Source organism: Microchirus variegatus (assembly GCF_963457635.1).
Source record: "Microchirus variegatus genome assembly, chromosome: 1".
Lineage (NCBI taxonomy): Eukaryota > Metazoa > Chordata > Actinopteri > Pleuronectiformes > Soleidae > Microchirus > Microchirus variegatus.
This window is the reverse complement of record NC_139802.1, coordinates 2711890-2722810: the sequence shown is the minus strand read 5'-3', so window position 1 is coordinate 2722810 and position 10921 is coordinate 2711890.

Genomic DNA, 10921 nt, shown 5'->3' with positions numbered 1-10921 from the left:
CTCTGTACACACACACACACACACATTCTTGTACTTGCTGCATACTGAGGACCGGGTTGCTGACAAAGTGAGGACCAGCTTTTCCACTTTATAAATCAACACAATTACAAATATCTACTTCATGAATGACATCTACAAAGAACTACTGGTTGCAGTACCATAAAATGTCTGCAGGTGGAGTCCCAGAGCAAAAAGGGCTGGAAAACTTTTTTTTTTTTTTTTGGTCCAAAATTTTACAAAAACGTCATACTATACTATGTCGTCCAAAATTAGAAAAAAAAGTCTTTTGACCCACATTTTTTCCCCCAAAATTTGACAAAAAACGTCGTACTATACTGTCGTACCAAAATTTGAAAAAAAAATCTACCCAAAATTTTTGGTCCAAAATTTGACAAAAACGTCATACTATACTGTCGTCCAAAATTAAAAAAAAAAATGTTTTTGACCCAAAATGTTTTTCCAAAATTTGACAAAAAACGTTGTACTATACTGTCATCCAAAATTTGAAAAAAAAAAAATTGTACCCAAAATTTGAAAAAAAATTTTTACCCAAAATTTGAAAAAAAAATTTTACCCAAAATTTGACAAAAACGTCATACTATACTATGTCATCCAAAATTTGAAAAAAAAAAAAATGTACCCAAAATTTGAAAAAAAATTTTTACCCAAAATTTGACAAAAACGTCATACTATACTATGTCGTCCAAAATGTGAAAAAAAAAATTACCCAAAATTGTTGGTCCAAAATTTGAAAAAATCTTGGACAAAAAAATTTTGGTCCAAAATTTGACAGAAAAGTAAAAATGTCATCCAAAAGTTTAAAAAAATTTTGACCAAAAATTGTTGGTCCAAAATTTTTCTTTTTTTTTTTTACAAATTGAGTATAGCATGTTAGCATGATAGCAACCTAAGGAAGTGATTTCAATGAAAACAAAGTGAGGACCGGCCAAAAGGTTCTCACTCCTCAGTATGCTGCAAGTACAAGAACACACACACACACACACACACACACACACACACACACACACACACACACACACACACACACACACACACACACACACACACACTGAGCCTTTACGACAGGCTGCAGGTTCAACCATACTCATAGGCTGAACATGGCTCCTGGTCGGACCCGGTAGGCTGCGACACCATAGCAACTCCCCTTGACCCCTCCCTCCTCCCTCAGCAGTCGCAGCATCACCCTGTAACACTGCACAGTCATATTTGGTCCTCCGGAAATATCCACAGCTCGGGTAAGCCAGTCCCTATGCAGCGAGTGTATGGGTGGAGTACAGTTTTTTTTTTTTTTTTTAAATACAGTTTTAAATGTATTGGAAAGCGCGTCCGGCGCGTCCTGCCCCACGCCGTGACAGCAGACCCACAACAAATGACAGCGCGCCGGGGAAAGTTTGTCTCGAATCTGCGGTGTGTTATTGCGCTCTCGCTCGGTGTCTCGGACCCTCGGCTCTAAAATGGCTGGCTGTAGGTCCGAGGAAGCTGCGGTGCCGCTGAGGGAAAAGGCTGCGCCATCTCGCCGCCGAATGCCGTGAATATTCCTCTCGTGCGGGCTGATGCGGCGGCGGCGGCGGCGGTGATTGTCCCAGGTCCGAGGTGCTTGTCACACGCACACGCGCCATGATCTTATTGGCATTTCGGACCTAGGACACTGTGCGTAATGGCGTCCTCAGCGGACACCGCGTATCGATTTATCCCCCCAGACCGAATATGGAACAGTTCTTCTTGAGCAAAGAAAACGGAATATGAATTCTGAACTGAGGCGAATTTATTTAGAAATGAGCAGAATTGGGAATATCATTTCACTCACACGTCTCGGACCCTTCTCTGTTCCGGTGCGTCTTTGTGAATGCTTGATGAATCCGGGGGGGATATTCGCGTTATAGCTATAATTTTGGATTATATATATATATATATATATATATAACAAATAAACGAATAAAGGGACAGTTTTGTATTAATGAGGATGTGGAGTGTCATGTGAGGTGCTTATCAGTTTCTGAAATAAAGATCGGGGATTTGTATTTGCTTATAGTCTTTCTGTAATATCAAAAACTATTGTCTTTACACTAAATTTGACCCCAAAAATCCCCATCCATGTGTCCCCCAGCCATCCAGGTGATATATTAACTATTTAATTATTTGTTGTTTTTTTTGCTACTGTGTGTGTGAATTGTTCATTTGCATTGTTACGCTTCCTCTCTGAGTTTTCTAACGCATTACTTTATACCTCTCTTTCTAGCAACATAAATAGGTATGCCCCAAAATGGATTCTCAGTTGGCTTCAGTCCTGACCGGTGGCAGTCTGGATGTCCAAAATGGCAGCCAGTGTGCAGAAGGATCGGGGTCAGTGAAAGAGGCTTCTGTGGGCCCACGGGAGAAAAGCTCACTCGCTACTGCACCAGGTAACCTCCAGCCATGCCCTGTCACAGCAGCGGGGACCATCATCAGGCAAGATGCTGCTTCACTCAATGGGGAACAGCCAGAGGTGGGCGGGGACTCGTCGCCAGCCTCTCAGGAAACAAGCAAGATTGGTGGGTTCAGGCAGCCAATTACAGTCAAGACTGGAGTGCCTGTTCTGCAGAGCCAGCCAATCACAATCAAAATTGTTGTTCCCCCGCGATGCAAGAAGCCAATCACAAACTCTGCCATCAGCTTGACCAAAGAGTTTCCTCTCTCACGTGCGAGGCGGACAGTTTTACACTCATCTGGAGCAGAAAAAAGAAGTCAAATGAAAGCGTCTGCTGTTACAAATGAAGGAGAGCTCGAGGAAGTCGTTCCTCAAAAGAGTGAAGAAGCAGAATCGATTCACGGCACAGAGGCTGAAGGAGGGAATACGATGTACAACGAGAAAGATGAACTCATTAACACCGTGCAGTCAGAAACTGCTTTAATCTCCAGCATGAACACAGTTAAGTTACTTATAGAGAACACTACAGAGACTAATATCCCTCTGATTTTCAAAGAAATTGACTTTGACACTTGTAAGTTATTTGGTGAACAGGTGGAGCCACTGGACCTGAGTTTGCCCAAGAAAAGAGAGGCTCATGAGAGGAGGTGCGGCCACTTTCCGGACGATTCTGGCTGTGAGACTTCTCTGATAATGGAGGTGGATGAATATGAGGGAGATGGAGACAGAGACGTCGTCGAAGAGGACGTTGATAATGAAGAAGAGGAACGTGTGCTGCACAGATCGGGCGGCACACATGCACACGAGGACTCTCTCCTGTCTCCCTCTTTCTTTTCCACCTCTGTCTTCACCTCCCTCTCATCCATAAAATACGACACCGAAAACCTCCTCCTCATAGACGACCAGGGAATCCCGTACACTCTCAGCCCAGATGGACTTAAAGTGCCGCAGGTCGATGCTTCCGCGTCAGAGGATCCTCAGTCTGATTCTAAGGCTAATTCAGCAGAGGTAGAAGAGAAGGGGTCGTCGCAGTTTGACGATCCTCGCCTCAGCCAAAGCTCAAACGATGCACTAAATGCACCTTCTGATATTTCCCCCTCACTAACCCCTGATACCGAGTCGCCATCATCGCAACATGTTGATCGGGCAACGCCTCCAGATCCCTCAAAGGCCTCAGAGCCAAACATCAGAGCAGTTCAGGAGGTGAACGCTGCTCTGTCCTCTTCCTCTGGGACATCGCTCTCAAACCAGGCCATTCAGATCCTCACAAACCCTTCAACCAATGCTCCCATTCTCCTCCTGTCATCCTCCTCTTCTACCACTCCGTTGGGTCTCTCGCTCCCCCTCTCGGTCACCCAGACCTCACCTGGTGCTTCCACCCCCGTGTTTCTTCTCCTCACCTCCGCGCCCTCTTCCTCCGGCGACCCCTCGGCCTCTACTGCCACCCCCATCGCCGTCCTCGACCCCTCGACGGGTCGGCTGTCCCAGATCACAGCGGCTTCGACCTCCGTCTCCCTCTCTTCGCCCTCTGGTCAGGTCAGCGCACTGGGGTCACCTCCGTCCACGCTCTCTCACCCCGTCATCAGGCTGAGTGCCGACGACTCCTCGCCTGTTATCTTGTCAGGAGTGAACAGCGTAAACTCTGGGTCTCTTCTCACCTCTCTCGCTGTCCCTTTGTCCACTCCTACTGTCCAGACTGCTCACATCAGCTCCTCCGATTCAAACCCCGGAAATGAAGCCATATCTGCTCAAAAGGTCTCGAACGAAAACGACAAGCCATTGACATTTGCTGAATCCTCTTCACGTGCACAGTCGGCTCACTTGACCTATGACCCCTTGACTCAGCCCAGCTCAGAGCTGGACGTCCAGTCACCGGCCTCAGAGTCTGTAGCTGACACCTGTGTCCTGCCTTCTGAGCACTTACCTCTGGATGACCATCTTTACTTCTCAAACATGGCTGCGCCACCCTCCCCTCCCATCGCACCCATAATCCCCTCTGCTAAGCTTGACCCACTGGATCCACTGGATCCACTGGATCCTCCCTCTCCCAACGCCATGAGCTCCCGCCGGGTGCTTTACTGCCAGCTGTGCCCGCGGGTTTTCTTTTACCTCTCCGACCTCGAGCGCCACGCCATCACGCACTCGCAGAAGAAGCCTCACGTTTGCCAGCAGTGCGGCAAAGCCTTCAAACGCTCCAGCCATCTGCAGGTCAGTGCAACTACGTCGTCGTCAACATGTCACTTTTAATAGTAACGGTGGTCGCCTTAACAGATGTCACAAAAGAGCCAGTGAAACGGTGAAGGTGCTGCAAAAACAACTATATTGAAACGCGCTGGTTATTCTCCAAAGAGCCGAGGGGACCTGCAAACTGTGAACTTTTATCACTACAACATTGCTATAGTAGACCTAATCAATAAAAAATGATTATAGTTGCTTTGACGTGATAGTTCCAGGTTTTAAAGTGTGGTTGTATGAGGTATTGACATCTTATCAACGCCGCCCTGGTCTCGCCTGAGCGCCGGACACAGTCTCGCTTGATAACATGGCTGCCTTTAGGGACAGAAAGAGAAAAGGCTTAGCGTTTTAAGCCTGCTTCAGTCAATATTTCAACACTACGTCGGCTGCTTTTCCCCCAGTCTTTTCTGGCTGTAAACTGAAGCTTGCAAACCGCTCACACCTCCTGCACCAAGTTCCGTAAAGAAAACTAGCAATTTTACGTCATGTTACACGGGAGTTGTCGATCTACTGCCACCTCCACCAGTCAGTAGATATGTTACCTCGTGACTTCTGTGTTTGAAATCCTGAAATTTGGCTTTATATAAACTGGTTTAACCCGTTAAAGGGACAATATGTAGTATTTATGGGTTTATATGACCCCAAATCCACTTTTTTATACATATTATGTGCTCCTGCATTGTCTAGTCGCTGTATAATATTCTTTGTTTCATTTTCGTAGTGTTTCAAAAAGTCATGTAAAATAACATGGTCGCGGGCCGCGGTTGCATAGCTACTGTTAGCAGAGAGACGCCATGTTTCTACCGGAGCCTGTAAGGACAAACGCGAGAGAACAAATCAAGCGTCGCTTTACTTGTAGTGGAAGTCCCGCCTCCACTCTCTCCGCTTCGTCTGCTACGGCCGCGGTAGCTCCGCCCTCTCCCTCACCTCACGCCGACACGGAGAAAGACGACGAGGACGTCATTTGACCAGCTGCGGATACCGTAGCGCTCAGGGAAGGGAGGGGGTGAGCAGAGGAGCAGGTCTTTGTTGTAAATTTCAGCCTCTCCTCTAGATGGCACTATAAACTACTTATTTCCCCTTTAAGGCCTGAAGCGCCTGGAAAAAATGCCTCTAAAACCTGAGGTTCAATGCCGACTAAATGACTCTGTAGCAGATATAGGAACACAATTCAAAAAGTATTTGAGAGCTCACACCTGTGGCTTTACCTGTGACCTTTAGTTTATTTAGATACAAAAATATAAAATTGAAGTGAATAACTATTTTCATTTAAAAAAATGTAATGACTGTAACAATCTGCTTCACATGTGACGGTGATAGAGCTCACAGCGCTGCGGCATCTGCAGGTAAATCCACCGTCACTCCTGCTGCGCGGTTGTAAACACTCGGTCGATTACGGTGGTGTTTATCGTCGTTATCGTCGACCTCGTCGTCTTCAAACATAATTACGTCTTAACCATAAATCCCGGTCGATTTGTTCAGCACGTTTGAAGTTATCAGCGATGATGATGTCATCGAAGACGAGAAACTCCTCAAAATCACTGCCTTCAGAAATCTCTGTCACGTCTATGGTAGAATAAAATGCGCAGCCGCTTTCTCGGAGTCAATGGCTTAAACCAGAAGCTCCTGTGTGTGTCCCTGCAAGCAAAAGATGCTGATTTTCTATATGGACTTTGGTATGGGGGAGTGAGCAGTATAAAAAGTTTAGTTTCCAGGTGAGCCTTTTGTAAAAAAAGCTTAAATCTTAGATGTGTAACGGTTCTGAACCGAAACCGAATACCTCGGTTCAAAGCAAGACACCTGTCTGAAAACTGTTTGAAATCGCACGCACGCACGCACGTTTATGTTTTTGTATTCCTGGATAGTCAAGTGATTAATCGTGTTTGTTTTGGTCTAAAGAGAGGTTTTATACTAGTGATGTTCATGTTCTTGATATTGCAATGCAAAAATCGTTGCCTTTTTTTTTCTATAAAACGCTTTTCAGTATGTTTTTAAAAACCGAGGTTTAAACCGAACCGTGAGTCAAAAACTGAAGGTCGAACCAAATCGTGGGTTTGGTTTGGTTTTCCTTTCGTCCCTATAATGGTAGCCATGTTCTCAATTACCAATATTATATACTATATACTAATGTATATAATACTAAATATTAACTCTTGTCTTTCAACAGAGACACAAGCACATCCACACGGGCCAGAGGAACTTTGTGTGCCCCATCTGTGCTAAACGCTTCAGGGAGGCTGGCGAGCTACAGCGCCACCAACGGGTGCATACGGGAGAGAAACCTTACCAGTGCCAACTTTGCCATACGCGCTTCGCTGAGCGCAACACGCTACGGCGGCACACCAAACGAAAACATCCTTATCACCAAGTAGCCATGGAAATGCTGAACGAGAGGAAACACAGCGGCGGCGGCGGCGGGGGGGGCGGCGGGGGCGTGTCACAAGTGCAAGAGGAAGAGGAGAGCGCTGAGTGGTACAGCTCTACGGTGTCCAACTTGGACAATTCAGAGTCTGAGATTGAAAGTTAAAGAGTGGGAACAGAAGTGTTGTCGACACTGAAAAACGTCCACACATCGATTTACATTCAAAGACGGGAGCACTTGCAATATTTATTTACATTTTTGAATCACCAATTTATTTATATGAATGTATATTATTCCCATTCCATTAAAGGGCCAAAAAATACTGCCTTTTCAAAATCCATATACGATTTTAAACTAGTTTTCCCATATGGAGAAAGTCTCCTAGCTTACATAATAGGGAAAATGTGAATAAAATGACTGAACATCCCCGATGAAATTGCATTCCCAAAAATTCTATTATGAAGTTCTCAGAAAAAAGGGGGTAACTTGTTTACTCTAAGCTATTTTATGTGTATATATATAAAGAGTTCTATTTGTAAGAGCTGCACTATCCTCTGTGAAAAGATGTGATCTATCTTTCTTACTGTCTGAGACACTGTGAGTCATTTGCACTTTGTTTTGTTTGAACACTATATTTACCCTTTTTTTTATTTGTTATCGTGAATGAAGACGCTTACTGTTTTGTTGCTGCTGATTTAATGTATTTAATCCATATTGTGTAAGAGTTTGACCAAATATTTGATTTATAAACACTACATTCGGATGTTTTATTTGAATCGTTTTAACTTATTGAGCTGTAAACTGTGACTGAATATTTTCTTTTTTTTTTACTTCAGTTTGCTCTCACTTTGGTGTCTTCTTCATACAGGTATGTTAATGTGTTTTTTTTATTAAAAGGTACATTAACTCTTGACCAGTAAATGTCCCACCAGGTCTCTGCTGATTTAAGTCCATGAATCAGTCGATGAATCACTAAAGACAAAAGCTTTGGGGGGAAAAAAGGGAATATACTTGATATATGTGCTGGGGTGTGCAAGCTGACCACTTGGACTTTCTCCAGCGAGTAATTGAGTTTGTAAGACACTCTGGTTTCTGCACTCTCTTAATTGTCTGCTCCACTTAAACCACAGAGTCTAAGAGAGCTTAGTTTGAGATAAGATATTTTGTTCTAGTTTGGCCAAATGAACGACCTGGGTCCTCTTGGTTGTCCCGTTTCCATATTTCTGCTCTTTTGGGTTCTGCACTAGTATGAAAAAACTCACTTTTCTGAAGCGACCAATAGAACGAAAGAGATATAGAAAGTGATAACCAGGGGAATGTTGAGAATATGCTGCAGAGAGACGGGAAATATTTGCTCCAACACTGTTGCCTCACAGCGAGAAAGTCACCACCGTGAATCCCCGTTTGACCTAGAACCTATCTTTAGAGTTTGCATGTTCTCCCTGTGCAGGAGTGGGTTCCCTCTGGGTACTGTGGGTTACCTTCCAAACACATGCAGAGGTTAACCGGACACACTGAATAGACTGTTTGAATGTGAGAGGGAATGGTTGTGTGTATGTATGTTTGAGTGGAATATTTTGTTCTGATGAAAAACATAAACGCAGTCATGATTTTAATGTATACTATCCAACCTCTTTAACTTTAACCAACCTGAAGCTTAAAGGTGCATTATGTAATAAATCTAAACTGGCCATAAAATCCTCCTAATATGTCACAGAGACTCAGGAATAACAACAACAGTACAGACAAAATATTTGCATTAAAAAAAATATATTTTGCAAATCATGTTTATGTTTTGAAACCATGTTTTGGCATGTGGCGCCACCTACCGCCGTCTACCAATCATTGCAGTCAGTAGAGTCTCAGCTGCCGAGCAGCCACGGGTTGCCAGTTACGTCAGAAAACGAAAGCTAAAAGACCTCAGTATTTTGAATTTGAATGTAGTAACTGTTTTTGGCCACATTCTTACATATGGCACCTTTAAAGGAGAAGTCATTAGTGGCAACATTTTTGGGGCAATATGGACAAAATGGCCATTTACTGCCATGTTTTTATACATTTGATGGATCACGCCAGCTCTAGCTTAACCCTCTCAGCGCAGAGGCGGAGCTAGAGGGGAGGCAGGTGTAGCACTGGACCTCCCCTGGAATCTGATTGGCCACCCCCGGTTGATTGACATGTCACGGCACCGCCCTTCTTGTCAAAAGGAGCCATGTTGCATTTTGAGTCCTCCTGTGCACAGTAGTTGGCGCTATATACCACAAAGAGTTGCAATCCACCTTTTATTAGGAGAAGAAGAAGGTTCACCACAGAAGAAGAAGAAGAATGAACAGCTTTGATGGACACTGAAATCTTTGTTCTGAAGTAAGTTTTTTACGTTAGTTGCCTGATGATTCACTGTTTAAAATCACTTTTGTGTTCTCATAAGTTTTTGTAGTTAAACTTTACTACAGGCATAGTTTATAGTTAAAACCTGCACTATATGTTCTTTATGTCAAAATGGTGTCAAATTGTTTGTTGGTTTGTTGTGTGGTAAATTGTGGAAAGGGTTGTCGAGTCAAAGTTATGATTGCATTTTATACTGCATTTTAGCAGTGATATGAAGCAATAATTGTGCAGAAGTTACAAAATTAGACCATTTTTTCTTTTCTTTTTGAACTTTGAACTGTGACGTATTTCACAAATTTCACAAATTCAATTCCATTTGAAACATTTTGATGACTTTTTCCTTAGGTGTGTTGATATAGTCGGTGAACATGAAGAAAAAAGAAGTTTCATCAGATTGCTTAGGATGTGCTGGGAAAAAAAGGATATAAGACACTCTATATTGCACATTCTTATAGCCTCTGTATATGTTTAAACATAGTCATGAAAGAAGCAGCCAAAGGGTTAAAGCAATATTCACATATTTATAGAGCTGCAACTAACGATTATTTTGGTAATCGATTATTTTATGGTGAATCGTTTAGTTCATAAAATGTCATAAAATGTTAAAAAACGTTGATCAATGTTTGTCAAACCTGGAAATGACTATGTTCTTGAACATCTTGATTTGTCCACAAACCAAAATGATTAAATTTTAATGATTTCTTTGTCATGTGGAGCAAAGAAACAAAGAAAATATTCACATTTAAGAAGCTAAAACAATCAGAAAGCATGTTTTAATCATGAAAAAAGCTTCAAATCGATGATCAATTATCAAAATAGTTGATGATTAATTTAGTAATCGATTAATAATCGATTCATCGATTAATCGTTTCAGCTCTACATATTTATATCCTTATCCTTATTGCTTTAATTGTTCCGCTCATCGTTCCCTCATTCAATCTAAATAAGCACACTTTTCCGTTGCTAACACTCTTTAATCAAAACAGAATGATGGAAAAAATATGCCACTCTAGAAAATAATATCACAATATTGGCAATAAAATTCAATATTAACAATAATTCCAAACACAACTGAGTGCACTTTACAGCTGAAAACCTCCTCAGGTGACCTGAAGAGAGGGTGTGAATATGTCACACGTGTTTTTGTTTCTTTGTTTAGTTCTTTTCCCCTGAAATCTTTCTTTTTGTGAGTGCAGTAAATCACTCACAATTCATACATTGCATTCAAATAAGTGCAGAGATCTGATTCTATATTAATATACTGATTCATCTGGAAACAAAACCCTTCAAATGTCTCTTTCCCATCACACCCTCATTTGTCAGTATTTTGTAGCTGATCGTCTTCAGAGTGAGACTCTGTCGTCCGTCTGTTGTGGATGAATTCACTTATTTTTAGACGCGATTCGTGTATTTTATTTGCGAGGAAGCGTTTGGGGGGAGATTAACTGTTGAGCTAAGATTCATTTTAATTTAATTTAATTTCAATCCATTTATCAGGATGAACATCT